The sequence below is a fragment of the Cupressus sempervirens genome, chromosome 7 (assembly GCF_028749045.1).
Source record: "Cupressus sempervirens isolate cs-2001-9-10 chromosome 7, ASM2874904v1, whole genome shotgun sequence".
In the NCBI taxonomy this organism is placed as follows: domain Eukaryota; kingdom Viridiplantae; phylum Streptophyta; class Pinopsida; order Cupressales; family Cupressaceae; genus Cupressus; species Cupressus sempervirens.
This window is the reverse complement of record NC_143124.1, coordinates 474,610,406-474,635,832: the sequence shown is the minus strand read 5'-3', so window position 1 is coordinate 474,635,832 and position 25,427 is coordinate 474,610,406.

Here is a 25,427-nt window from a genome sequence, read left to right as displayed (position 1 = left end):
TGGGATGGTCATTGATTTACTCGATATTAATATAAGTAAGAGATAATATATCTACCTTGCTTCCTTTTCCTTTTAGGTATATTTATTCAAGTATATATGGGGGCCCACATATATGCCTAAATAAATATACAAGCTATCTTGACTACACTGATTAGTAAATTATAAGGGTATATTCTTGTTTAATTATGTGTCCCACATTTACCCTCAATGGATTTTTCTACCTGATATCCATATACTATTTATTTCTCATTGATCTTCCTTAGATCTCTAAATAGACCTCAATTTTGTTTGGATTATGAGTTATCTTACACATTTTCCTTCAACTTTATTGTGATATTTTGATGTGCACATAGTTGCACTCTTATGCTTTTATAGCATTGTTCTATGCCCATGTTGGCACTTTATGGTTTTATACCATTGATCGACATGATTTATATGATATTTTTTTGAGTTGCATAGGGAGCCAATTTTTCAAGGTTAACTATGTAGGTCCCCTCAGTATAACTGATACATAGTTTCCTTATCTGGCCCATGGAGTATACCTTCATCCTATATTGGTGTGCACTCATTTTATATGGAGTTTCCCTCCATTTGGTTCTATTGGTTCCACTTTGAAAGATCAATATTTACATGGAGTTTCCCTCCATTTGATTCTATATGCTGTACTTTGAAAGGTTGATATTTATGGATTTTCTCTCCATGTTGTTCCATTTTGTTCCTCAATGTGAGGATGATATTTTATGGGCATTTCTCATTTCAATCTCTTTATCTCCTTGGTGTATGCTCCTAGTTTTGATTTAGTCATGGTATGACTTCCTACACCTTGCTCATTTTTGAGTGTATAGGTGACGAGGCTACCATATCTTGGAGCACTCCAATATTGGAGACTCTATTTGAGAAAGTTGTTTTGACCCATGATGATTTTTTTTTCCTCGTGGCAATGAAGTTGCTTGTCCATGATGGATTTCCAATTTGACGGTAATATGTTGTTAAATCCTCATAATCCATTCCTTTAGTATCCTAACAAAAGCCATGATAATACTAATTAGATCACATGTCTCTCCTTTTACTTTATTTTCATATATTAATGTGATAATGATCTACATACTTTGTTGCTTAGATCATGAGTCATGTAAGTTATGGTGTTGCAGCCCATTAACTTGCAGTGAGATGATTCATTAAGTGGACTGTCTATATCCACGTGATTGATGCAATATTGATACAAGTATCATTAGTTGGCCTTGTTTGTGGTCATTTGTGCATTAGTATAATATTCTTTTCATGAGAGCATTGATCAAGCTTTTTACTCAATTTGTCCTTGTTGACAATTTTTTGAGCATATAATTTATCTTGATATCAGGTTATCTCCATTGCCTTGTGGTAACATGTTTATTTTCCTCTCTGTTTCACTATGAATATAAGATTTCTAATTTGAATTTAAGATGAAATACTCCTTGTGGATAGTTGTCTTGTTTCTTGTGTCTATGTTTTTTCAGGTAATCCATCCAGGCACATACAAGACAATATTATTTGGTGTACATTTAGATGACCTATCCACTTCTCTCTTGGCTCTATGAAGATTTACATACACTCACAAGAGACCTTTGCACAATTGAAGACACTCTAAAAGATCAAGTTGCTGCTATTTCATTGTAAAATTATGGGTTTAATACCCTTGATATAATTACCCCAAGTAAAGATTAAAGGGGGGTGTTAGAAGTTGTAATCTTTCCTTGGTGTGTTTATAAACCAAGGTTAGATCTCCTTTCTTTATTGTTATAATATATTAGGATATAAGCCAAGGTATCTTAATATATTTCTTTTTAGTTCTTTTTCCACTACATCTTATTTTATCCTCTAGTGGAATATGTGAGGACAAATATTTATTGTAATTTGTAATTTAGATTATTCCTCCTTAAGAAGAATCTCACACTTGGCCTCACACACTTATGAATGGTGGCATTCATAGACATGGGAGTTACATTCTAACTCCTCTCTCTCATCTCTATTTAAGAGATGACCTTCCTCTCTCATTTCTAATGAGGTTTCTTCCTCTTCTCAATTATTGTATGAGTGATTTCTCTCTCACTCTCACTCTCTCTCTCTCTCTCTCTCTCTCTCTCTCTCTCTCTCTCTCTCTCTCTCTCTCTCTCTCTCTCTCTCTCTCAGGCTTTCCATTCCTCATTCATAATGTCACAAGGGGTTTTCTTTGCTTTCCCCTTTCCAAATATCTTGTCTCATGGTGTTGGAGCTTGAAGCTTTCTCTCTCCTATTTTATGGTAATATCTTTTCATGCATTAACTCACTTAGATTCTTTCCTGGTTTTTGCTTATTTCCATATTTCTTTTTCCATTTCTAACAACTACATATTGGGTAACATATGTTTATGTGAGAATTCCATTTGGACTTACAAATGTTGGAGCTACTTTCTAGAGAGTAATGGAAGTAGCATTTTATGAATTCATAGATGACTTTTTAAACATTATATCAAGATGAGATTACAACATATTTCAACAAAGACAAGGATTACTGCAAACATCTTGAGAAAATATTCATAAGAGCCATGGAGTATGGTGTCTCTCTTAATCCTAGGAAATTTTCATTTAGAGTAATAGAATGAAAACTCCTTGGACATATTGTTTCAAAAGATGGAGTTAGGATTGAACTTGGAAGAGTTGGAGCAATTAACAAGATCAAAAAACAAAAAAATGTGAAAAGAATTCAATCCTCTTTTGGGCAAGTAAATTTTCTTAGAAGATTTTTTTTCTAACATTGTTGAGATTAGTAAACCAATTTCAAAAATGTTGAAGAAGGGTTCTAAAATTAAATGTGATGAAGAGCCTATTGTTGCTTTCCAAACTATCAAGAAAACCATCAAGGATGCTCTAGTGTTGAGGGCACCTAATTATGCCAAACCCATGCACATATTTTCTTTTGCCTCTTTTCACATTGTGGTTGTAGTACTATTATACAATAATGAAGATGGTTTTGAACAACCAATAGCCTTTTTTAGTAAGTCATTGTAACCTGTTGAACTAAAATATTATATAAATGAAAAGAAGGCTTATGCATTGGTGAAAGATATAAAATATTTTAGATATTACTTGATGGGAGAAACTATGATTTCTTATGTTCCAATTGCTTAGTAAAAGAGACTTCACTCAACAAGAAGTCTCAGGTAGAAGGTGTAGGTGGATCAATAGGATTCAGAAGTTCAATATTGATATCCAAACTATAAAGTTTGTAAGGGGTCAAGGAATTACAAAATTCATGACTCAAACTAATTTAGATGCAAATTAGATTAAACTCATTGAGGAGGAACAAATAGCTTGATAATGTGATATGGATGGTTGTGAATGGTATGATAGTATCATCTACTTACAAAAGACAAATTCTCCTCTTGAGATGAGTAACAGTGAGAAGAGAACACTCAAGTTGCATACTATTAAATATTTCATTATGTTGGGTAAACTATTGTGCAAGACAAATGAGGGAGTCTTAGTGAAATGTGTTAATATGGGATAGGTTAATAAGATCTTAGAAGATATGCATAATGGGGTTTGTGGAGGCCATTACATGCTTAAGACCACTATACAAAGTAATAATATCTATTTTTTGGTTGCCTACAATTTTTAGAGTTGCTTATCATCTTGTGAGGAAGTGTGATACATGCTAGAGATTTTTTGGTAAATTAAAATTTAAAGGAAAGTTGCTATTAAAATTAGTAGAGGTGTAGGGACCATTTCACCAGTGGGGGATTTAGTTCTTTGGGGGGCATTTATGGATCTTGGTAGCTACTAACTATTTCACCAAGTGTGTTGGAATCATCCCTAGTAATAGATCAATAAGAAAGATAGTAATGGATTTCATTTTGAATAATATGATTATTATATTTGGGTGCCCTCTAAGTATTGTTATAGACAATGCAATGTGTTTTAAGTCAAATAAATATGCTCAATTCTGTGACAAATATTGGATTATCAAGTCCATGTCATCTCCTTATCATCCTCAAGGAAATGAATGGGGTGAATATAATAACAAAGTCGTGTTGAATATTATCAAAAGGATTTTAGATAAAAATAAGAAGGCTTTGGATAAAAAATTTCCTTAAGCACTTTAGGCTGACATGGTAATTGTGAAAAAGACAGTTGGTTGTGCTCCTTTTGGTTTAGATTATAGCATATAAGCAAGATTACCTCAAAATAATTTGATGGACATGTGTTATATGATGATGATAGTGTAGATGAAATGTAGAGTAGGATGGATGATATACTATAATTCTATAAAACTAGGAGGGAGGTTGTAACAAAAAATGCTACATTACAGTTGTAGATAAAAAAAGATTTATGATAGGAGAACTACAAAAAGAAATTCTAAATTTGATGACTTTGTGTTGTTATGGAATTCTATATTGAAAGATAAAGGTAAACATGGGAATTTTGACCCAATTTAGTTAGGACCCTACTTGATCCATGAGAAGTGGGGTGATAACTCATATTTTATTAGAGAAGTCTCTAGTGACCTTCTAGAATTGCCTATCCATAGATAATTCCTGAAGAAATACTTCTTTTGAATGTATTTTGCATCCATGAATAGTAGGTAGGTGTACATACCCTTGTCAAATTTGTACATAGGTGTGTTTTCTTTCAGTTTCTTTCATTTACCCTATACATATGTTTTGCCTTTCTGTTTTCCTGATTTGTTGTTTTGTGTTTCTATCTTCCCTAGTGCTCTCTAAAGTCATCAAAGTCAATTTCACGGTCTTCTCACCTAAAGATTATGAGATTCTTGCATGGACACAAATTGCCCATCATCCCTAGACAGAGCCACTGTTAGCCCTAATTTTAGAGAAATACTTTTTTTGGATCTATATCATAAATTTTCACACTTTGTTGATAAAATGGTCTCTGTATATTTCTATGTCTTTTAAATTTTCCTAAGTAAAAAAAAAGCCTAACTGAAATCCACAAAAACCCTTTCCATGTTATAATTGTGTGTTACCTTTTTTAAACCACTTAACAGAGGGCTAAATAGTGTCATTGAAAGGGGCAATTTTGATTTTCCTTATGATTATAACTTGATGTTCCCACCCCATCATTTTATACCTAAGGTAATATTTTCATATAACTTAATGATGTGTTGGTCATTGTGTGGCGTATTTCCTTTTAGAGGGGGTTTTAAAGATTTTAGTGCTCCTGCTTCTCCACTTGGTAAAAAGGTGTACAAATGGTAAAATAGGTTGAAACATGGTAATTTGAATGGGACTATGCAAGATATGATTTTTTAGGGGGAATTTTTGGGGTTTAGGTACATGGTACAAGTTTGTTAAGGTGTAAAATGACCTATGGTAATGGTATGAAAAGTGTGAATGATCTAAGGGGATGATGCACAAGTGCAAATTCAAGTGACATTTTGGACTTTTGACTAAGGGATATGAAGATGATCCTAAGTTATGCAAAATGTAGATTTTTTTGGACCTTGGACTTTGGATTTGTGAAAATGAGATTAAGGGTGGATGCATGCAACTTAAGATTGGATTATGCAAAAGGGATTATGATAGGGTTGATAATGATGTTTTGGAAATGTAGGATATGGATGTGAGATCATGTAAAGTGTTGGGTTTGACCAATGATTTGGACAAGTTGATTGTCGGAAATGTTTATGGGACTTTAGGAGGATCTTGATACTTGAAGGAAATGCTAGGGTTTTGGACTATGTAAGGTGAAATGATTATGCAACTAGGGTTTAAGAAAAATGACACTTAGGGAGACTAAAGATTTGCTAAGGTTATGAAAAGTGTACACAAGGTTTGGACTTAGGAGGAAATATTTAGAAAATAAAAATTTAAGAGTTTAACCTTATGAAGATGGACTTTGGATCTTGATCAAAAGAGACAAAAAAAAAGAAAAAGATCAAGTTTCTAAAAAGGAAAAGGTCAAATTCATCAAGACATAGATAGAATTTGACCAAGAAAAATGATTTAAAAAAAGAGAAAAAAACTAAGGTCAAGATCCTTTATCCATCAACATAAGGAGATACTGTAAGACTTATACTTTGTTCTTATTTTTTACTAAGCTCAAAGGGGTTATAGGTTCAAAATGAGGGCTATGTGATGGGGGTATGAAAAATGTAAGGATCCTAAGGTACAAAATAGGGTTTAGGACTTCATCAAAATGAGGACCTATGCATGCATCTAGGGGAAAGTCTTGGGTCTAATAGTACAATATGAAGGTCAAAGTGAGTTGTTTTGGCAACCAAGGGTGCTTTAACAGTGCCAACTACACCCCTAGAAGGGTGGAATTAGTAGTTTAGGGGTGCAATTGGTAAAGATGGATGAAAATTTGGGGATCTAAGGGTTAATGGCACTACGACATTTGGGGTCAAATTGCAATGGCAATTTTCAACAACAATGTGATTTGTTTGTGATTTTTATTTTTATTTTTCAAGTGTTCTCAACATTGTCATTATACCAATGGTGGTATCATAATTGTGACATTTGCATGGTTATAAACAAAGAAAAATAAGAAAACATGACATTAATCATTCCTCATTTGACCAAGTGTGGAGAGCTCTAAACAAGGGTAGAGAGCTCTAAACATTGGTGGAGATCAGTTGCGAAAGAGTGTGGATCTAGGATTTTGTTACTGTACTCTTGTGATCTTCATGCCCTTTCTCTGTGATTTTGTTGTTATGTCATTCCCTTGTGATCTCTGTGCCCTTGCTCTACATTGCCTTGGAGTGGAAAAGGAGTAAGTGTTATCTATACCTCAATGAAACAAGTAAGAAAGTGTATATCTACAATAACATAGTATTTGTGTTATCTCTAACAACGGTAATAGAAAAAAGGTGTGACCAACTCCATTTTCTTGTATATCAATTTACTAAGCTTCATCAAACACTACCTCTTTGAATCATATAAAATTAAGGTTCTACAAGAAAATTAAGGTTTTACTAAACTTGATGCAATCTCTATCTAAGATCTTTGCCAACCAGATAATCACTAATAATCACTATAATAAGAGGCAAGGGAATTTGTTTGTCTTTGGAAATAACTAGGATGAAATTTGGTTTTGGCTTACTAGAAACACCAATATAAGAACATCCAAGAAGGGAATTTCTTCTAGAAAAAGCACTTTTTCTTTTATTGTTTCTATAAGTAATACAAAATGCTCTGAACATAAGTAAAACTTCCTCCATTACCCCCTCCCCATACATAGTTCCAGAGTACTGGTGCTCTACCAAACTCATTTGGCATATGATCCTTCTCTTTAATAGATTTACAATACATTGACAGTAGGCTTGATTTCGTAAAGATCTTGGCATAACAAGAACTGTAACATTTTACTTTCCATATTTAAGATTCTAAATTCCTAAAAGTTGTAAAAAAAAATCACTAATAATCTTGATTCAAGAGAATACCCATTTTAATACCAAAAGATGGGCTCAAAATGTAGGTGGGTTGTTGTTGCTACTAGACTTCAATCATTTTCCCCAAATCTATACTTTATGTTAAATAATTTCAATTTTATTGTATATATAACCTCCAAAACATTTAGTCATTTATTTAATTAGATCCAATCCTCTAGAAAAAAAATACTTAACTCCATATTTGAAACACAAGTGGCACGTCTATTTGTTACTTATACTAATACATCTTATGGTGGATTCTAAATCATTTTATGAATAAAACTAACTTCATTAATCCAAAACCAATAGCATCTCAATATCATCAAAATAAAAGTAAAACCACATGATTCAAAGACTTGTAACTAAACCCAAATACCTCATCTTCAATAGTCTAGTGACTTATATTTATTCTCATCAAAATATCAATGCTTTGAATATTCTACTTCTGCACTAGCACATGCAAAAGAATGTATCTCCACATACAACTAACTCAAATACTTTATGAGTTATGCAGTTAAATTTATATTGGCATATTATTCCTTCAAAGGGTTTCATCTATGATTCATCTTAAAGCATATTCATTACAATAATTCGAAGCTCTTAAAACATAGAATATGATTTCTAGCTACAATTCAACTATTTTTCTTTGCACATGGTGATGCTATGTAGTGCCTCTCATTTTTACAGTCTATACCTTGTTATATTTTGATTCAAGAGATACTTGTTACTCATTTTATGTTTACATTTGAGATGTCTTGAGTGTCAGATGTTATACCTTGATTTTAGTATCATAGATGCCATACTACTATGTTGTTCAGTTTATCATATTTCCATAATGATACCATTTTGAGATGACAGTAGGTTTTGTGATGATATCTAGTTATCCAGTATTTGGATGTATCTCTGATTATGTTATGTGATGGATTTAATGCTAGGCCTATTTACTTCATTCTTGCTTCATTATTCTTTATGCGAACATGAGTGATGTAAATGGATTATTTTAGTATAATTGAATAAATGGTTAAATTAGGTGATTTAATACATTTATTTCTTTGGCTATGTTATTATATGCAATTGCACTTGATCACGTGTTTTAGTGTGTAGAATTTATATCCCTGATAGTGGCACATAGAGTTAGTGATTTAACTATTCATATTTTACCAATGGCATCCCTGTATGGTCGAAATATCTTATTTAAATGTTAAATTAAACCTTTTGATGATTTGATTACATCCAGACTCATTTGCAATATGTGATTAGACTTGTGAATGTGTCTGTGCATTTAGAGGTTCACATTGTTGTGAAAGTTGTTAAGAAAATTTCTGTGATTTTGGGTTTTCCAGCTTTATTTAAATTGATTTCTTATTTCTGGAAGCTTTTCCATAGATGTATTCCAATTACTTGGAATAGCCTATTTTCATTTGGGTTGATTTGGGGTTTAACTAGTTTAACTATTTATTCACCCTAATTGATTATTCACTCGAAAAGTGAATAAGTATTGAAAGATGAAATTAATTCCTTACTTCTCACTTTTGGAAATTGAGAATTTAAGATCTTTTTCCAAATCCTCTCCTAGACAATTGTGCTCTTGTTCGTTGTGAGAGCTACGGGTGTGGGATCTTCACGAGATTAGTCTCATTAGATCTAGCTCAGGGAGACCTTTCTTTTCTATGATTTTCAGCAGCTTCTGTAGGTTATTTATTTTACTATGTTGACTCCTCTTTCTACCCCTTTTATTGTTAGGTAGGGCTCTCTCATTTTTTGCATTTCAACTCTGTTTCTAGTTATGTTTCTTGTAGTTGTTTGTTGGGAGGCTGAGAACTAGCATTCCCCTCCATTTATGTTTGTTGGTTCTATCTGGTTGGTCAGGTATGAACATTTTCCCAGTTTTTAGGAAGAGGGTTTGTGGTTTCTCACTGTTATGCTGGTTATTTTTCATATGGTGTTTGAACCCAAATTTTATTGGATTTTCATAGCTTTTGTGCCCTAAGACTAAATGGGTTTCAATTTCAAAGTTTTCAAGTTTTGGGTTTTTTTACCTCCATTTGTGGCACCTATTTTCTTGAGTTCTCTTGGCATGATGTTGGCCATGGACTTGGATCATCTGTAGGATGTCAATCAGACCATTATTTCACTTTTATGTTGCATTGGGATGTGTCTCACATCCGTCCTCTCAAGCTTTTTTTTGATTGAGTGATATTTTTGCTTGTGTTATCATCCAGTCCTTGTGTTACTATCTTTATGATAGTGGTGCGCCACACACGAGCATGTGCACATGCATGTTTTGGGTGACTTATGAGGCTCAATATTCTATGGTATTTTTAGGAGTTAGGATCATTTGGGGCCGGGGTGGGAATGTGCATGCCTATGGGCACTGATTGTTGGATGAGCATGAGTAGGGTAGGGTAGCATCAATGGAGGGGGCTTCTATCTCTGCAACTCGGTGACTATTTCTCGAGGGTTGGCATACTAAATTTTTAATCACATGATAACTAAATAAAAAATTGGATGGTAATAAAAATTAAGATAATAAAATGTTTCAGTGTGAGACCCTTTCATTGGGAAGTTGAGCCCACACAGTTTTGAGCTTGGGCTTTCTGATGCCAAGTGAGACTCCATGTTGTCAGCCTCTACATAGTTGCCCATTTAGTGTCTGACCAGGACCTATTGTACATGCATTATCTCATGATCTTGGTTATAGTCATCATTATTATTTGGCATGTGTGATAGCCATACACATATCTTTAATGTGCGATTGTGGTTGGATCATTGTCTCCATCAGCATGACGGAAGTGGACCTATGGGTTTCACGTGGTTGGGAGGCATAGCTAGCCTTACCATTGTTGGGGACCAGTGTACAAAGATGGTCTTTTATTCCAATGTGACCATTGCCTGGTCTTTTCACTTGATACTTCAGGTTTTGAAGAATGCCTTCTTGTGATTTATGCTTTCATTGGAATTCTTGGATATCATGTTTAGATGATGTTAATTTATTTGATGCATTCTCTTATTATGATGTTTAGCATATGGTTAGATGATGTGATTTGATTAGTTGGATTATCTATTGCTTTACTTGTTAGCATGTTAGATTTTCTTGTTTTTATGATGTTATTATGCTTTAGTAGTGACACCCTCATAAGGCAGCTCCAAAAATCAAGTTGGTAGCTTGGGATGTTATATGTGGGGGATGGCTAGGGCCTTCAAGGCCTCATGATGCTATTATGGTTGGGAGGAACCATGCATGAGTTTTGTTATGTTCATTCATTACGATGTTACTTTCAATACTTTTCGTTCACTGATATATTTAGATGGTTAGATGTAGTTTCTCTCTTGTAGTTATAGCTCAAGTGTCTTTTCCTTGATTGTGGGTTTGGTACTCCCCATTGTGGAGTTTCTGACTTCTTGTTTTATCCCAATGTTTTTCCTTGGAGTGTTTCTAGTTTTTTCTTGGGTGACAATGTGTCAGCATTGGGCGATACTTATAAAGTATCGTGCGCCCAAAGAAGAATTGTGCAATACTAGAAAGTATCACACACCCATAGGAAAACTAACACATGATACTTGAAAGTAGCACACATCCTTTGAGGAACAATCATACAATACTTATAAATTATTGCATGGCCTTAGAAGAAGTGTTGCCCAAACCCTGATAGTATCGTACACCCATTGGAGGAATATTGTATGATACTAGAAAGTGTCACAACACGTTGCATAAAAGTGTTCCTTGGGTCTTAGGAAAACCTATGGAACTTTTTGGTTTGTTTGAAAGTTTATAGGAGGTGCTTTGACTACCTTCTACAATCTTCTTGAATCCCTTGGTTTTGGATTTTCAATTCAAAATGTTTCAGATTTCAAATCATTTGTGTTCTTCCATGGTTTGTCATTTTTGGTCAGTAGTGGCATTTGGAGATCCATTGGTGATTGGATGTTTGTTTAGTCTTCCGTTGCGATATTTGTGATCCTCACATGTTGATTTTTGTGTGCATCTACACTTGTTTAAAAAAAAAAAAAAATCTTGGCTTATATTTATCCTTGTTCCAAGGATCTTTAAGCGGGGCATTACATGCTAATTCAGCTTCATTATCTATTACCATACTAATTTATCTCTTCAAAGAAAAAACTCTAGAATTTCAATTGATCTTCAAGTTCAATGTCGTTCTACATTTGGAATGCATGCATCCAATGAAGCAATGTACTTAGTCAATACTTATAACTAACACTTTAAATTGGTACTAGTTAGAATGAATCCAATCTGAGTGTATCATCAAACCATTAAAATACATTTGAAATTATCAAAATTTGAATGATCACATACTAGTATTCTCCTTCGCATTCAATACCAAAACATCACACAAGTTGATCCCAAAGGTGATTTCCTTGGCAATTTACCTCCACATCAACCAACAATAATACCACTCATCTCATGCGTCTAATAAATGTCTTTTTCCTCTTCTCTAACAATATTAAACTTTGGCTCTAATATCAAATCATGGGTAGATAGAGCATGTAGAATAGATTAAGTAGATAAAATATAAAGGGTGTTTCCTTAAAAAAAAATTCATTGCACTTACTTCTCATTCATTGATAATATTTGGTTTGATACATGATATTTTGTCTTGGCCACTCGCATGCTATGACAAAGAGTAACACCACCTTTAACAACTCATAACAGAAAACATAACAACATGGAGATAAAAAGAAGAGAAAATATTTTACAAAGCATACATTAATACATGAAAATCCTTACAAATTCTCCAAGATGAGAGAACTCTAACTTCTTACAATGTGAGAAAGCTTCCAATATAAGATCTAGTAAATGAAATGGCCTTTTTCTCTTTTTTTCTCTTCCATTCTTTGTCACTTTATCTACATCATTTTGTTACTTGGCCTCTCTATGCCTCTCCTACTTAGGCTTGCAATGACTAAATATAATTAATCTATAAACAAAACATATTTATTTTAGATACTAAAATCTCTCTAGCTAATCCTATTTAAATCTTACTATGATTCAGTCCTAGAATATCACAAATGTACTACAAGATAAATTCATTATTACCAAATCTATCCATCTAGACCTATGAATAATACTTTCTAGAAATTATTCATCAACATAGAGAACACAATTATTTACATCAAGAAATTAGAATTCCTCATAAATGCCAATACCGCATTTTTAGAGCTTTCCCTCCAAAATATTGATGACTTGGAAACTGAGATGCTCTGGCATTACATAGACGATCATCCTACCATTTAATTTATTTCTAAAATTTTTGAGGGCCATTTTTTTAATGTGGAATGGTGGTTGAACATATTCCAACATGAATTAGGGCCTTCTCAAGAATGTCGTGATTGCACTTCTTTCTACTTAAGTTGTGGAGAAAATGGAATGGATAAGCTTATGTAAATTGAAGTCGAGTTGATATTTTTACAAATGCATAAAAAGATCGAATTTAGAAGGAAAGTAGAATATAATTTTTCTTTTATATTTTTAATTAATGTTAGGAGATTTCAGAAATATGATTTGAAACTTAGTTTAATTAAATTTAATATAAATACATACATACATATACATACACATGTATATATACATAGACATATGTGTGTGTGTGTGTCTATGTATGTATATATACATATGTATATGCATGTGTATATATACATACATACACACACATATGTGCATGTATATGTATGTGTGTATGTACGTATATAGGGAGATCTTTTTAAAGGTTCTTATTACATCTTAGCACAATAGAAAAATTGATCTAGTTGCATACATATTCCAAAATCCAAATAATAAAATAATAAAACTCAACCTATGCTAAGTGACTTACCTCTATTAGAGTAAATAATTAATTTACTAATTATTTATTCTATTTACTTAAGCTTACTTAGGTAAATGCATTTCATTTTATTAGTTTTATTCTAGGAGTTTGTTATAAGTTGTTGACAATACGGGAGTTTGTTCTCTCCTAAGTCATACTTATCCTCTCACATTTTTTGAGGACTTTCCACCTTATGTGAATGTATGCTTAGTTGTCACACTTATCTCTTAGCATCTTCTAGGTTCTTCTAGGAGATTCCTAGAGCTCTTTATATTCGGGCTCCCTCATTGTATTTTCATAACAACAACATCTCATTCCATATTGTAAATACATATTTTCTTGTGTTTGCATACTTGTTATCTCTCATGTCCGTTTAGGGTTTTTCCCTTGCTCCACGCTCTTCCTTCCTTGGCTTCCCTTTGATAGGTTTTCACATGCAAGGGATCTTGGGCATCTTCAAAGTTGGATTTCATCAACTCAAACATGATATCAGAGCCTCCCTGCTGCTACTTCGTTGAAGGATTTTTGAAGCCATAATTTTAAGTCACAAACCCTAGTTTGTTTGTGCATTTTTCTTCAAATTGATGCAGAGCCACACCTTGGAAAAATCAGGAGGAAAAAAATCACTCAACTAAGTTGCTTCAAGGGGCATCTACAACCTCCAGGATCACACACTAAAATTAGATTCAAAACAAAACTTTGAAAATAAATCCCCCAAAATTTCTTCTTGTTGCCTCCAGATAGACCTGTACTCAGACATGAATAACTTTCGAACCAAAAAAGATTTACTCAATCCAACCATTGAGATTTGGCATAACTAGGTTTCAAACAACATATAAAAATTTGAGAGAAATCCAACGGTTTAAACCCGACATATTGACCCCACATCAGAGTACATTTTTCTGCAATTGTTATTCCCTAAACTGATTGCCATGAGAAATATATGAAGCATAACAGTAGAAACATAATCTTGAAAAAAAAAACACAGGAGACCAAAGGAGACATAAAACTTCCCATTCCTCCCCAAGTTCGAATCCTTTTTGTTTTTACATAAAAGATTGGCTTTTTTTAATAACCAAAGTCTGACTAGCCTTGTTGTCCAGTAGTAATAAAAATGTTTTCTTTTCCATCTAAGAATAGGAATCTGAAAGATGCTTTACCATCAATACCATGCAGCAATCATGGATATTCTTGTAACTGCTAAGAATAGGATTGGCTTTTTTAAAGAAAATTGACTTTCCTCCAAATAGAAGGAATATGAAATGGTTTCTTTTATTCCATAGCCATTTTTTCGTCATTATGAACACTCTTAAAATTTCCACCAACTTTCTGATGAGATTCTTTTAATTATTGACCACATGGCATTTCTATTACTAATTTTATCCTTTCTAAAACAGACACTAACATCATTAACCCTTTCCTCTAACTCTCTAACATATCCGACTAAAAACTATAACATTTATTTAATAAAACACCTAATTCTATCCACTGAGACATAATCCTAAATTATTAAAATTGACCATTTAAAATATATGGAGAATCTTGGACCTTTGAAATGATTTAGTAATGTTGGTTTGAGTTCGATCCCGGCTGATTGATGTCCTGCCCCTTGAAGTAACTCAGTTGAGTGAGTATTCCTCCTGAGCTTTTATGTAAAAAAAAAAAGGATTCAAACTTGGGGAGGAATGGGAAGTTTTATGTCTCCTTTGGTCTCCTGTTTTTTTTTTTTCAAGATTATGTTTCTACTGTTATGCTTCATATATTTCTCATGGCAATCAGTTTAGGGAATAATAATTGTAGAAAAATGTACTCTGATGCGGGGTCAATATGTCGGGTTTGAACCATTGGATTTCTCTCAAATTTTTATATGTTGTTTGAAACCTAGTTATGCAAAATATCAATGGTTGGATTGAGTAAATAAAATTTGGTTCGAAAGTTATTCATGTCTGAGTGCAGGTCTATCCGAAGGCAGCAAGAAGATATTTTGGAGGATTTTATTTTTAAAGTTTTGTTTATTGAATCTGATTTTAGTGTGTGTGGTTTTGAAGGTTGTAGATGCCCCTTGAAGTAACTCAGTTGAGTGATTGATTCCTCCTGAGCTTTCCAAGGTGTGGCTCTGCATCATTTTTGGTATCAGAGCTCAGCAAAAAGTTTGGGAAAAAGTAGTTGTGTATATGTTTGTGTGATTGTGAAAGATTGAGAGAAATAGTCTAAGAAGAAGTCCAGAAGACTAGATAAGAAGAAAATAACCTAGCTGAGGAATGATGGGACAAGAAGAAGCAGCTTTATTGTATCTTTTTAGAAGGTATCGATAGAGAAAGGATTCTAAACAGAAAGAGATAGAGGAAAAGAAGAAAAGAGAGAAAGAAGAAAGGAGAAAACAAAGAGAAGAGCTAAGCAAGATAGAAGAGGAGATAAACAATTTGAGAAGGAGAATTGAGGAGAATGACGCTAAGTTGAAAGAGAATAAAGCTAAGTTGAAAGAAGTGCAACAAGAACACAAAGTGCAACAACAAGAAGTGCAGCAAGTATCTCTTGATGAGAGCAGTAACAAGACAAGCCCTATTGGATTTGAATGCAAACAAGCTGTGGTTGGAACAGTAACATGTCCTTTGAAAATAGAGAAGAGTACAATGCTGGAAGGTACTCCTATGAAAAAGATTTTGGAGGCTGAGGATAAGAAGGAAGAAGTGATTCAAAGCACACAGGTAGAGGATGAAGAGTTAGATCAAGAAGAGGAAAACAATCCATTAGAAGGGCATAGACCACAGGTGAATGTTGGTGTAGAGACTAAGAGTGAACAACAGGAGGTTGTTGTTCAACCTTGTGAGGAAAAGGTTCTTGTAGATGAAGAAAAGTTGGTGACAGGTGTGATTGTAGACAATATTTGCCCAGATGATGGAGATGTTGACACAAATGATTAGAAAGGAAAAGATGTAGTGCAAAGATCAGATGCTGAAGAGAAGACTATTGATGACAAGAATGAAGTATTTGTTGATCATTATGATGCTCTAGAGATATACAAATGAGAAGCAGATGTTGGTATGATAATTTGGTATTTTTATGCAGGTGATACGAGGCTGTTAAATATATTTGTTCCAAGATTTGACACAGGTACCATGGAAGGTATTCCTTCTACAGTTTGGAACCAAAATATTCTAGCAAGCGGCATCAATTCCATCATTCTTATGGTGACATTATTGCTTACATACAATTGGAAACTCCAGAAAAAGATTGCAGCAATTCAATGGGACTTGAATTTTTCTGTCCCTGGGAGTATGATGTAGGCGCATCTCATTACTAAATCATTTCAAAGGTCCAAGATTCTCCATATATTTTAAATGGTCAATTTTAATAATTTAGGATTATGTCTCAGTGGATAGAATTAGGTGTTTTATTAAATAAATGTTATAGTTTTTAGTCGGATATGTTAGAGAGTTAGAGGAAAGGGTTAATAATGTTAGTGTTAGTTTTAGAAAGGATAAAATTAGTAATAGAAATGCCATGTGGTCAATAATTAAAGAATCTCATCAGAAAGTTGGTGGCAATTTTAAGAGTGTTCATAATGACGAAAAAATGGCTATGGAATAAAAGAAGCCATTTCATATTCCTTCTATTTGGAGGAAAGTTGGTTTTCTTTAAAAAGCCAATCCTATTCTTAGCAGTTACAAGAATATCCATGATTGCTGCATGGTATTGATGGTAAAGCATCTTTCAGATTCCTATTCTTAGATGGAAAAGAAAACGTTTTTATTACTACTGGACAGCAAGGCCAGTCAGACTTTGGTTATTAAAAAAAGCCAATCTTTTATGTAAAAAAAAAAAGGATTTGAACTTGGGGAGGAATGGGAAGTTTTATGTCTCCTTTGGTCTCCTGTGTTTTTTTTTTCAAGATTATGTTTCTACTGTTATGCTTCATATATTTCTCATGGCAATCAGTTTAGGGAATAACAATTGCAGAAAAATGTACTCTGATGCGGGGTCAATATGTCAGGTTTGAACCGTTGGATTTCTCTCAAATTTTTATATGTTGTTTGAAACCTAGTTATGCAAAATATCAATGGTTGGATTGAGTAAATCTTTTTTGGTTCGAAAGTTATTCATGTTTGAGTGCAGGTCTATCCGAAGGCAACAAGAAGATATTTTGGGAGATTTTATTTTCAAAGTTTTGTTTATTGAATTTGATTTTAGTGTGTGTGATTCTGAAGGTTGTAGATGCCCCTTGAAGTAACTCAGTTGAGTGACTGATTCCTCCTGAGTTTTCCAAGGTGTGGCTCTGCATCACAAATCAAGGGGACAATAAATTTTTAGAGCACTTTCAGCCCAAATAGACACTGTCATTAGATCTGGAAGGCCATTTGTAGTCAGAATTCATATAAAAATTGTCAATTTTGGAGACAGGGTTCCGGGAGGCAAAAAAAATTTGTTCGAGGGGATTTCCATATAGATCGTACGGATGTAAGGCACTTTTTTAAAAAAAGGGTGCAAAGCGCATCACCGCAGCACTACCTAGTAGCCACAGCTGGGCTGCCTGCACTCCATCCGTGCCTCCCCACTCACCGGCAGCTCTGCCCTTGCAACGCCACGCTCTGCCTAAGCACCTCCTTCGATGGCACCTCCCCTGTCGCAGGAAGCGACACAATAGTTCACCGCTCTGCCAGCTCGTCTACCAGTGGCTCTCCACCCAGTCTCTGCTTCAAACAACACAGTTGGCAACTTTGTCAGCATGTTAGTGCCTAGTCTGTAATTTTTTGCCACTTGGCACAATGCAGGGGTGACATGTGTCCTAGGTGCCATGTGGCACTCTACCACGTGGACCCTCCACATCACCCCTGCCACATCATCAACTTTGCCATGTGGCTACCATGTGGCACCTTTCTTTTTTACTATGACGAGCCAAAGCCATCAATTTTAAAGGAATGTTTTACTAATGTTAGCACGACATCACTGCATCATAGCCCTTGCACCTCTCCAGGGTCAGTTTTGGACCTACTGTCAGTTTTTTGGCCATAACTTGAGTATACTGAGGTATTTTTCTGATCTGAAAGAAGCACCGGAAAGCTAGTTTTAAGACAGAGACATTTGTGTAGGTATTTTTAGGTTTTGATGCATTTTTATTGCCCATTTTTTTAGTTGAAGTTTAAAGTTTTATTTTTGACTCCAACATGCATATCTTTTGCGTCCCATGTTAGTTTTTTGAAAACTTTATATTTTTGAAAAGCTGGTTCTATCACCTTTTCAAAAATGTGGTCATTTTCCTTAGATTCTAGCCCATGCTCTTTCTATCATATTTTTGGCATTTTTTCTCTATGGTGGATATCTTGAGTGTTTTAGACCCGAGGATTGTTTTCTTAGCATGGTTTCCTTTTTTTTAGGTTTTACTTTATTTTGTTGTAGCTTTTTTTTAGTTTTGATAATTGTACCTATCATTTTGAAGCACTTTTATGTATCACACTGAGATAAAGTGCTACTCTTGCATTTCGAGGGTCATGAACGTTGTTTTGAGATAGTTGTACTTGCACTATTTTCATAAAGCACCATGGGGGGGATAGTTGTCTATTGTTTTAGGCCTTCTCCCTTTGTCAAGTGAGTATCCCTTCCATGACATTAGTCCTATGCAACGTCAGTGTGATCTTGTCTTTATAGGTGTTTGTACCTCTTCCTGTCTCGTCATTCTTGGTTCATCTATAGGAGACTTTGGCCCACCTTCTAAGTTACCTGTCATCTCACCTCGTCTGCATTAAGGGGAGGTTGTTCTATTGTTCTAATGCTTCTATGGTCAATGGTTGGATAGTGTGAGCTATGTATTCAGTGGTTGATCCTATATATAAGGCGATTGCAGCGGCTAGCTACCTATGCATTTCGGTGAGATGGATCATCTACCATATAAACACACTCGGTTTGTGCCTTCTTCTTCCATGGAGGTTCTTCAAATCAGCCATTTTCTTTCAGATGGCAGATTGCCACTTCTTCATGCTTCAGTGATGCTCTTCATGATCACTCCTTGTTCCTATTTTAGGGGACATTCCCCTAGTTGGAGGCTTCTTTAGTTCTTCACTAGGTTCTTACCTCTTTTTGGGGAAGCATTTTTCCCACGTGGTTTTCTCTCTTTCCCCATTTTTAGAGGTTGCATCTCTTTGCATTTGTTCCTGGGTACCTAACATGGCCTCGTTGTTGGGACCCATTCTGCATTTTTGCATTTCTTAGTTTTGTGAGCTTAAGGCATTTCCCTAAGTTTCACTTAAGGGGGGGTGTTAGAGTAAATAATTAATTTACTAATTATTTATTCTATTTACTTAAGCTTACTTAGGTAAATGCATTTCATTTTATTAATTATAGTCTAGGAGTTTGTTATAAGTTGTTGACAATACAAGAGTTTGTTCTCTCCTAAGTCATATTTATCCTCTCACATTGTTCGAAGACTTTCCACCTAATGTGGATGTATGGTTAGTTGTCACACTTATGTCCTAGCATTTTCTAGCTTCTTCTAGGAGATTCCTAGAGCTCTTTATATTTGGGCTCCCTCATTGTATTTTCATAACAACAACATCTCATTCCATATTGTAAATACATATTTTCTTGTGTTTGCGTACTTGTTGTTTCTCATGTCTATTTAAGGTTTTTCCCTTGCTCCACGCTCTTCCTTCATTGGCTTCCCTTTGACAAGTTTTCACATGCAAGTGATCTTGGGCGTCTTAGGAGTTGGATTTCATCAACTCCAACAACCTCAAGATCCTACACAAAAATAATGCAGACTAGGAAAAATAGGCAAAGTTCACAAGAAATTTTACAAAAACATATCATAGCAAATATTTTTAGAAAGAAACAAGCCCAAATTAATCCTTCAATCTATAGAGAGTAAATGGCATTTTAGGGCTCTAAAATCCTATTATATTGGAAGATCAAATCAAATCTACAATAATAGAGCATTCAAAATGATTAGACATGAGTAGTTGCAAGTATGTTGGTTATCAGACTTAACAGAAGGAATTATTATCATACTTGATGTAAGGAATGTTTGAGTTGCCTAATAGTTTATCAAGCTTGTATTATGAACAATGGTTTCTAGGAAATTGTTTCAGAGGTGAGACAGGTTAAACCCCATACAATATAACCTATCAACTAACAAGGGTTCAAAGGCATGACATTCTCAAGTAATGAAAAAATAATAATTTTTTTAATGTACCTACCAACAAGGCTTTTGAATTCATTTAGAATGTTTTTAAAATAATTTTCCATGTAACATAGAAAATAGACAAAGTGCAAATGAACAAAAATGGTTAGTAATACACAATTTTGATTGGTGAGAATACATATTTTTGGTACAACTTTACATCATTTGGAAGAAGCTCTACAACATACCATTCCTATGACATCCATTTTAAGCTCCACAAAAATATCACATATGATATTTTTTGAGCTTCATTCAAATAGTGTACATTTTCTCTTCATTACATGTTTGGTTTATCAATGATTTCTTCCAGTTCAATTATGGTGCATCTCAACTAGCTGCTCCAATGATGCAATCACCCATCTATCTCTAAATTGTGCAAGCATTTGTTGTTTTACAAAATATAAATACTGATATTTCCAAACCTATAAACCTGAAGGCCATCATATGTGCATCCTACTTTAGGGAAAAATTGGATGTTATGTTCTTGTGCATATGTTTCAATCACTTCCTTCAAAATCGACTAAGGTGCACCATTGAATTATTCAAGTGAATCCCACTACCTATGGAAGTTGAGGCTTGTTGTTGAGCATATGTCATTGTTGCTTGTTGCTACTGAAATCCCTCAAATTGGTGTTTCCCCATCACCTTAAGATAGCTTACACTCTCTCTAGTCCTAGGTTGTTCCACATTCATATCCTCTACAGCTTGATTCATCATTTCAAGGGTTACATTTATCTAACTTCTTATCCTCTCATTAGCTAGAAGCTAAGGGAAAAATAGTCCTTTCCACCCTAAAAAGCACTATGTAATTCATTAAAACCAAGATTTGAACAAATCCAATGATACAAAACCTATTGCCACTTTGGAAAAATGTTGCCTCCAACATTGCAACCATATGATAAATGGGAACAACAGATGCACAAGACATAACCTAGTTAAATTGATCTAGTTTTTGATTAGCTAGGTTGATTAGAAGTTCTTGTAGAACTATCATCATATTAGGTACAATAAAATGAACAATCAATTGTTTCCAACTAGCAGGATCAAATACAATTTTCCAAGGTGTTAAAATTGCACATACAAATGCATCACTTGCATGTCAGGCATGAAGTACATTCCACAACTTATAATGAATGGTTGGATATAAAGGCTTCATATGCTATCCCAACAATGGAAGCCTAGGATGTAACCATGCATGTATTAGCACAGTCTCCCTATGAGGATCCCAAGTATCTATTGTTGTTGTTAATTTGGGCATCACTATCTGATCCAGAATGTTATGAAGTACTAAACCTGGTAGTAACTCTCCCATGTCTCCAAAAAATGTAGCATAGGTTCAAGGTCCCTTGGTTTCTAGGAATTTGTAGTAGTTATTCTTACTATTGGAAGAATAGCTTCAATGGAGAGTTGAGTGTAAGGAGTTGAAGAAGCAAGTTCTACTTCTGTGTAAATGCCATAATCACAAGGCTTATTCCCTTATAGAAGCCTCTGCCACAATGATATTACCTCTAAACCATGCAAAGGATGTTGAAGTGGTTCCCAACCTTGAAACATTTGTATAAGAAATGAAAAAGAAAATGCAGATGCAATGCATGACAAATTGCATAACTTGCAGTCCTCCCGATATTTGGACTGAAAATTCTCAAAGGCAATTGCAAGTGATTCCAATGTCATAGTACCTACTGCAACACTCTCTTGGATTCTATCTAGTGCTTTCATAATATCCTCTATGTTGTCTAGCTTTTATTTCTATCATGCAGTCTCTTTTTGAAGTCGCTCCTCCTTTTGGTATATTGCCATAAACTCTCTGTCATGCCTTGGATTCTGATCAAACTTATAAAAATCTACCTCTTCCATATCTAAAATCAACTTCACATTGTGTTGTAACCTTGCGATAGGTTTTTGATCCTCAATAGCTTTCATTTCATCATTTTTGCATTCAATTTTTCAATTTTTCTCTTAATTATAAGTTTGGTTTATCAATGATTTCCTGCAATTCAATTATGGTGCATCTCAACTAGCTGCTCCAATGATGCAATCACCCATCTATCTCCAAATTGTGCAAGGACTTGTTTTTTTATATAATCTAGATAGATACTAACAATTCCAAATCCATAAACCTAAAGACCATCATGTATGCATCCCACTTTAGTGGATGTCATGTTCTTATGCATATGTTTCAATCACTTCCTTCAAACTCGACTAAGGTGCACCCATGGAATTATTCAAGTCAATCCCACTACCCATAGAAGCTAAGGCTTATTTTTGAGCATACATTACTACTAAAGTGCCTCAAATTTGTGTTTCTTTGTCACCCTAAGATAGTTTACATTCTCCCTAGCCCCAAGTTGTTCCACATTCATATCCTCTACAACTTGATTCATCATTTCAAGGGCTACATTTAGTTGATTTCTTATCCTCTCATTAGCAAGAAGCTCGGGGAAAAATTATCATGTCCACCCTAAAAACTATTGTGTTACTTCATTAAAATTAGGATTTGAACAAAGCCAATGATACAAAACCTATTGACACTTTGGAAAAAATGTTGCCTCCAACATTAAAACCCTATGATAAATGGGAATAGCAGATGCCCAAGCCATATCCTAGTTAAATTGGCCTAGTTTTTTATTAGCTGGGTTGATTACAAATTCCTGTAGAAATTTTATCAGATTAGGTACATTAAAACAAACAATTAGTTGTTTCCAGCTAGCAGGATCAAATACAATTTTCCAAGGTGATAAAATTACATATGCAAATTCATCACTTGCATGCTAAGCATGAAACACATTCCCTAAATTATAATGAATGGTTGGATATAAAGGCTCAATACACTAGCCCAAAAATGGAAGCCAAGGATGTAACCATGCATGTATTGGCACAATCTCCCTATAAGGGTCCCGAGTATCTACTATTGTTATTATTTTGGGAATCACTATATGACCCAGAATGTTATGAAGTATTGAAGCTAGCAGTAACTTCTCCCATGTTTCTAGAAAATGTAGCATAGGTTTAGGGTCCCTTGGCTCCTAGGAATTTGTAGCAGTTATTTTAACTATTGGAAGAATAACTTCATTGATGAGTTGAGTGTAAGGAGTTGAAGAAGCCAATTCTTCTTCTATGATGTCGTAATCATGAGATTCATTCCCTTGCAAAAGCCTTCTCCACAATGACATTACCTCTAAACCATGAAAAGGATGTTGAAGTGGTTCCCAACCTTGAAATACTCTTATAAGCAATGGAAAAGAAAATGCAGATACAATATTTTTGCAAACATACACATTAATTACACCAAATTTTTCTTTCAAAACCATATGTGGAGATATAAACATTAAGTACATGTCCAATATTTTTGTATATATACACATTAATTACACCAAAAAAATATATTTTAAACCATTTGTGCATATATAAACATTAAGTACATGTTAAGTCCATTTTTAAAAAATTTACACATTAAGTACACCAAAAATTTTCTTTCAAACTCATATGTGCAGATATAAACATTAAGAACACCATGTCCAATTTTTTTTCAAGGTTTTCTCTCTAATGTCAATTTGTATGTTGAAATGGTTATCAAGGATAGATCTAGAAAATGCAACCAATTCAATAAGGGTACAAGAATAAGTTATTCCCGTAAAGAAGGACCATGTCAAACAGTACAAGGGAATTTGATCAAAATAGGGAGACAATCGCTAGATTGTTGTCTAACTTTCAAAGAGAAGGCAATGACAAATGTTATTATCCTTGCAAGAGTTATAACAACTTAAAGACAAGAAGAATCAAAATCATAACAGCTAACAGACATTGTACGGAGAATGGTCACATTGAAGGGGGTTTGATTATCATACATTGGTAATTTGTTTGTTATATTTTTCACAATTAATATACATATGAACCACAAAATGGGGATTTGATTATCATCATTTTAATATAGGTCAATCTCCCTAGGGTAGTATGTGATATGAACCACCACATCTCGGAGGAACATGGAGGTGTGAGTATTGAAGGAGTAGATCATGATCCCATGGAAGATGATGATCATGCACCAAAAAATACAATTGAAGATGATGGTATGAATGCATTGATCCATGACACATTTGGTACTGGTGTTGCTATCATTGTTGATGATGATGATGATTTTGATAAGGATGACATTGATTCCATCCATGATATACCTCTACTTGAGAAGGAAAACATGGTCCTTTATGAAGGATCCCAATAAAATCTTCTCTCTATTGTATTTTGTTGGTGAATTTGAAGATTGTAAATGGTTTATCCAATGTATCAATGTCACGTATGCTAAGGTTTGTCATATACATAGATTGATAGGTATTTTTTGTTACCACCATCAAATGTTCTCCCTCCCTCATACTGACTATGAAACATATTGGAATGGAGTATCAAGCAATAGATGCTTATCCTGAAGATCATGTTATTTATCATTAAGAACATGAAAATGTAACAGAATGCCCCAAATGCCATATGAGAAGATATTGGGATGATCAAGTGACCAAAATAGGTGTCTCGCAAGGTTCTTCATTACATCCCCATATTCCACGTCTTAAACAGTTATTCTAGTGTAGTAGCTTGACACAATTTATGGATTACCATGCATGCAATAGAAGTCGAGATGACATTATTGGAATGTTTGTGGATGGTTCAAAATTCATGGGCATAGAAGAAAAGCGGCTATTTAAAGAAGAACCGCAAAATCTCAAGCTTTCTTTGGCAACTGACGGTGTTAATCCATTTGGAGAGATGAGACCTATTTACTCAGTGTGACCTATTTTTGTTATCAACAATAACCTTCCTCCATGGATGCCAATAAATAAGGAGCACATTATGTTGGTAATGATTGTTCCGAGTATGTCATTATTTTATTTTTAGCTACATGTAATTATAAGTCTTGGAGTGAAATGACCACAATAATTATTTGATGTTGTTCATTCAACTAGGTAAGTACTAAGAGAAAGATATGAATGTATATATTGCACCTCTTATCAATGAGTTGTTGGTGTTATGGA